Here is a 6,000-nt window from a genome sequence, read left to right on the forward strand (position 1 = left end):
GAAGAATGCTGTTTCAGATGACAGGGTGATATCACATGGCTCTGGACTGGCAAACAGATAGTAGGTAGTTAGATTTCCAGCTTAGTGTTACATCTGAGGAATTCTTGGGTAGTAAAAGATGAATAGGCAAGTACAAGTCAGGCAAGAAAAGAAAAGAGATACAACAATAAAAGAATGTGTGACCCTCACTATAGGAGCTTAGAAATTTAAGCCACTTGTACCAGTCTAGTATCTGTAGTCAGAGCTGCAGCTGGCTTACCTGGCTCACTGTTCTAGTGACCCTCGAGTTTGAGTTAATGGGGGAAAAAGGTCTGTTATCTGATCTGGCTATTGCCTTGCTACAGTTTAAGTACCATGCATGTAGTGCTGAAGAGCTTCAGCCCTGACCACTAATGCACGGTAAGAGTACACTAAATCCTGATTGGCCACCTCCCGATTACACCACTGACATTGCACACCTGGGGTGGCTGCCTCCCACCCTAGCTAGCTTTCTGTCTTTAGTCACGGTAGTTCTGATAACGAGGTTGAGAGGTTCCACAGTCGTATTTGAAACCACTTAAAATACCCTTCCCTCTCCTTATTGCATTTGGTTCATCCTTTCTCTATCTGCTGTTGTGGGCTATTTTAAGTCTAACTAGCTTGCCTTTTTGTGCTTGAAATAACCTATCGCATGTGGCTGTAGGTTGGCCTTACCTGTCCCATGGGTTGATAATTATATATTACCCATAATGAGAATACTGAGAGTAACTGGGATCATAGCACAGCTAATTTTATTGGACCCATGCAAGAATAAAGCATTTAGGATCTGCCTCTGTCCATTAGTAATACAGGGATCACTCCTGGGATAAATTTTATGTTTCCCATCTCAATTCATAAATTAACTTTTAAATATTCTGCTGTTGACCTCCAGTGGATTTATCCACTTGCTTTTTAAGTGAGTACAGGCTGAGACCTTGACATATCATATGTGACTTTAACTCTTAGAAATGTAAAGCAGTTTTACAAACCTGCATACATGCCATTTCACTTTTGAATCCACATCACCCTCATTTAGTTGCTTCTCTTCCTTTCCTGTTACCCTCCGGCTTGGCATTTTTCTTTCCTTTTGATGTTCATCATGTTACACTGCTGCAGTCATTACACTTGGGTTATCCTGCCGTCAGGCGGTTCCCCAGTCGGCCTGAGTTCCAAAGTCTTGGCCCGGCATCGGTTGCTGTCGCCTCCTCCCTGACGTCAGTGTGACAGGGGTATATAAGATGCAGCCGACGCCATTTTCTTCAGTCTTTCTTGCCGCGCGGTGCCCGAAGCAAAAGCAGTTCGCAAGTGCCGGTCGGCCGTCTCCTGAGATTTTCATTCCGAATCCAGAACTGAAGTCTTCTACAAAGCTAAGTACCCCATCGGGGAAACTTTTTCTTGCCTCAGACCGATGTCAGTAAAAGTTAATAACTGTTTTTCTTGTGGGAAGCAAATACCTCATAAGGATTTCCATTCCTATTGTATCCCATGCCTAGGCCCTGACCACGACGTCACTGCTTGTCGGTTTTGTGCTAGGTTTAACAAGCACACTATTAAACGTCGGTTTGATTTTGCCCGACATTATTTTGGTAGAAAATTCAATTATACCATGCTGCCGGAACTTCCGATGACCAGAATACACAAAAAGCGCAAAGACAAGGATAGGCATCCGAGGCCCAAAACTGACAATGAAGCCTCTTCTAGGCCAGTCACCGGTTCTCCGGTTTTCAGCGAGGCGCCTTCGCAGCTCCTGATGACCGCTTCTGTAGAACCACAAGCCGCCTCTGACTCCCACGTGGAGACCGCTGGGCCTTCGGATGCACAAGTTCTTCAGCCTACTGAGACTAACCTTTCAGAGGGATCCGGAGTAGCTGAGCAACCCATAGCTACAGAGGGTGTCTTCAGACCTACTCAGTTAAGCATTAAACCCTCAGCTAAGTCTAAGCCTCCTTTAAAGTCAAAGAAACAAATACAGCATTCTCCAGGACAGGCCTCCATGCCTAAGAAACAAATGCTCAAAATGGCCGAAGACCTAATCACTCTGATTAGGGTGTCCCATTCCCTCCTGATAAAAGGCCTTGACAGGATGCAGATTATGACTCATCCGACCAGGTGTCCATCTCTTCTGATTCATCCTCAGACCTAGGATACTCTTTACCCCCCTATGAGGATTCTGATGCTGAGGAATCAATTCCATCAGCCTCACCGCCTGAGGACTACTCCTTTGGGGAAACCCTACATACCATGAGGGAGCATTTACACTAGGAAGGCCAGGATTACTCAGAATCCAAGAAAAGGCTCAGAGACTTCCTTTTATTACCTCAACACAGACCCCTTTCTATTCCGCCAGTGTTAGATGTTGTGGATGATGTGTATACTGAATCCAGCTTAAATCCTGATTTCTTACCTCCAGCCCCTGTTAAACCTGACAGATACTACAGAGTCCCTGACTCACATAAATTTCTGTATAAAAGCCCTGTAGCTGACCCTGAAACTATTTCTCAGGGACCCAAAGGAGTTAAGGCCTCATCAGCCAAGAATCCAGTTCCCTCTGACAGAGATTCCAGAGCATTAGACAGATGGGGAAAGAAAGTATATACGTCTGCAACTTTAGCAGTGAGAGCCTTAAATTGCCAGTTTCACATGCTAAAATATCAGCAATTTTTACTGTCTCAGTTAAAACAAAAAATGCTTCCAGAATCAGATCCTCCTAATTTTAAAGAAATGCAGGATTTATTGCATGCAGCTGAACAAGTGGGAAAGCATACTTTGCAATGTGGCTTTGATTCTCTAGAGGCCTCCTGCAGAGCAGCAGTTACAGGCTCTGTCATTAGAAGACATGCTTGGTTAAAAGAACATATGTTACCAGATCATGTTAAAGCAAAATTATTGGCTGCACCTTTGTAGCAGGATGTGTTATTTGGAGTTAAGGCAGAAGAGGTATTAAAGAAAATGGAGGATAAGGCAAAATCTATGCAAACGGTGAAGGATTTCTTACAGGTTCAGCCTCCTAGATTTAGCAGAAACTGGCCAACTAAGAATTGGTCCTTTCCAATTACAGACAGACTTCAAAGGGGAAGATACCGATGTATAAGAGGTAGAGGTCACACACAAGGTCCTTACAGGCCTCGACAATGGGTTACATCAGGCCAGAAAGAAGTGGAAGACAGACCCCAACCATATAAAAAGCAGCTCCAATGACTTCCCACTACAGCTGCCAAACAAATCCTTCTTGGCAGCCCCCTTGGGAGGAAAACTGGCACTCTTCTACCACATTTGGCAAATGATCACCAAAGACAAATGGGTTCTCAACATTGTATTTCAAGGTTACAGGTTCCACTTTCACACTCTGCCAAGGTTAAAAGGAATGCCAAATCTGCCACCAAATCAATGGGCAGAGGCTCAAAAACAAATTACAGCACTCATGGATATGAGAGCTATTCAAAAGGTACTATCACAGGAGCAAGGACAAGGATTTTACTCAAGACTCTTTCTGGTACCCAGAAAGGACAAAGCCTGGAGGCCCATTCTGGATCTTTCATCTCTAAACACTTACCTGGATTTTCCAAAATTCAAAATGTTGACATTACAGCGTCTTCTTCCCATGCTGGGCAAGAAAGCTTGGCTCATGACTTTGGACCTCAAAGAGGCATACCTGCATGTCCCTATTAGACAAAATTGCAGAAGATACCTCAGATTCATAGCAGGTTCAATGCACTACCAATTCTCTGCACTGTCCTTTGGCTTATATACTGCACCCAGGGTCTTCACAAAGTGCCTGGCACCAGTAATTGCATTTTGCAGACAGAAATGAATTCAAATTTATCCGTACCTGGACAACTGCCTGATTCAAGCAGAGAGCAAAGATATTCTTCTAAAGCATCTGGCGTTTGTAAAAAAAGTTATTAATTTGCCTGGGGTACACAGTAAACGAAAATAAATCAAAACTAGTGCCCTCACAAGAGATTATATTCCTGGGTGCCAGCTTGAACACAACGGCCCAGATGGCTTATCTCACGCCAGACAAACAAGGACAACTGACTCAGTACTTTCAATTGATGGCAACAAAGACCCAACTCCCTGCAAGAAAAATTCTGCAGGCCTTGGGTTACATGGCATCCTGCATACTACTAATTCCATATGCCAGACTGCATATGAGGAAACTACAGTGGTACCTAAAGAATGTATGGTCTCAACACTGACAAAGTTTGGAAACAGTTATACCACTAATCCCTTGCCTTCAACAGGAGTTTCAATGGTGGGCTCAAGCTTGTCACCTCAACAAGGGACAGCCTTTTACACAACCCACAGCCAGGCAAACACTGAAAACAGATGCATCAGATTACGCCTGGGGAGCACACATGGCAGGCAAATGTATTCAGGACACATAGCCCGCAGAACAAAGGCATCTTCATATCAATCAAAAAGAGATGCTAGTTGTACAAAATGCGCTTATAGCTTTCAAGGATCTGCTACATCCAGGACAACTACTACTAAAGACAGACAACACCACAGTTATGTGGTACATAAACAAGCAAGGGGGCACTCACTCCTACCCCCTATGCAGACAAGCTATGACCCTGTGGAACACAGCTATAAACCTTCAAGTTCATCTGCAAGCACAATTCCTGCCAGGAGAGAAAAACACACTGGCAGACGACTTAAGCAGAAACATCATGGATCCCCACGAATGGGAGTTGAATCCACAAATATTGAGAATGATAACACAGAAATGGTGGAGCCCGGACATAGATCTGTTTGCATCCCTAATAAACTGCCAGCTACAAAAATTCTGCACAAGGAGTTACCATCCACAAGCATGGAAAGTGGATGCCCTCTCATTCAGCTGGAACAACCTACAAGTATACGCTTTCCCACCACTACCTCTCCTGCCAAAGGTACTCATTAAAGCCAGGCAGGAAGAGCCAAAGATGATCCGGATTGCACCAGACTGGCCACATCAGCACTGGTACCCAATCTTAAGGAGCTTAGCACAAGAACCACCCTGGATTTTGCCTCAAATCCCACATCTGCTGACTCAGCACAACAAACAAATACTACACAGCTAGCTAAAGACCTTAAACCTAGCTGCATGGAAGATTCCTTAGTCAAGCAAGCAATGCCTCACTCCAAAGCTGTTATGGATGTCATTCTGGAGGCCAGAAGGCCTAGTACCAGGAAAGCCTATCCGGGTAAATGGAAGAGATTCTGTGCCTGGAACCAAGCTCACAGCCTTGACCCTCTTGTCCCAAACATTCCCCAGATACTACAATACTTAACTGAGATGCTGGACAAAGGACTCTCCTTCTCATCCATCAAGATCCACGCCTCTGACATCTCTGCTCATTACAACACGGATCCACCAATTTTCTCTAATCCTCTGTTAAAACAGTACCTCAGAGGGGCTAAAAACATAAGACCGCCCCCGTAGAGCACCTACTCCAACTTGGGACCTCAACTTTGTTTTGGAGAAGCTAACTTTACCTCCTTTTGAGCCAGCCAACACAGCAGAACTAAAATATATCTCTTGGAAAACTGCTCTGCTCCTGGCAATAACATCAGCACAAAGAGTTTCAGAATTACAGGTACTAATGACAGTGGAACCTTTCCTCATTTTCCACCAGGACAGGGTGTCTTTAAGAACTAACCCTACTTTTATGCCAAAGGTGTTATCCAGTGTGGCTCTAAACCAAACTATTCACCTGACAACTTTTTATCCTAAACCACAGAATAAAGGGGAGAGACTACTGCACTCTTTGGACATTCACAGGCAGTTACGCTTCCACTTGGACAAAACCAAAGCTTTCAGAAAATCTGAGCAATTATTGGTAGCATATGCTGCAGGAGCACAGGGAAAAGCAATTTCAAAACAGACTATTTCAAAATGGATAGGACATTGTATACATTTCTGCTACACATACCATGGAAAACCTGTACCTAGCAGCATTAGATCTCACTCCGCCAGGGCAACAGCCACTTCAACTG

General features: G+C 44.2%; 1 protein-coding gene across 3 annotated transcripts in view; it reads left to right on the top strand.

The window, feature by feature from the left end:
* DST (dystonin) overlaps positions 1-6,000 on the top strand; it is a 4,096,730-nt gene that overhangs the window by 3,392,292 nt on the left and 698,438 nt on the right. The gene's annotated exons all lie outside the window — the stretch shown is intronic.

This window comes from Protopterus annectens, chromosome 2.part1 (assembly GCF_019279795.1).
Source record: "Protopterus annectens isolate FY-2018-M chromosome 2.part1, PAN1.0, whole genome shotgun sequence".
In the NCBI taxonomy this organism is placed as follows: domain Eukaryota; kingdom Metazoa; phylum Chordata; order Ceratodontiformes; family Protopteridae; genus Protopterus; species Protopterus annectens.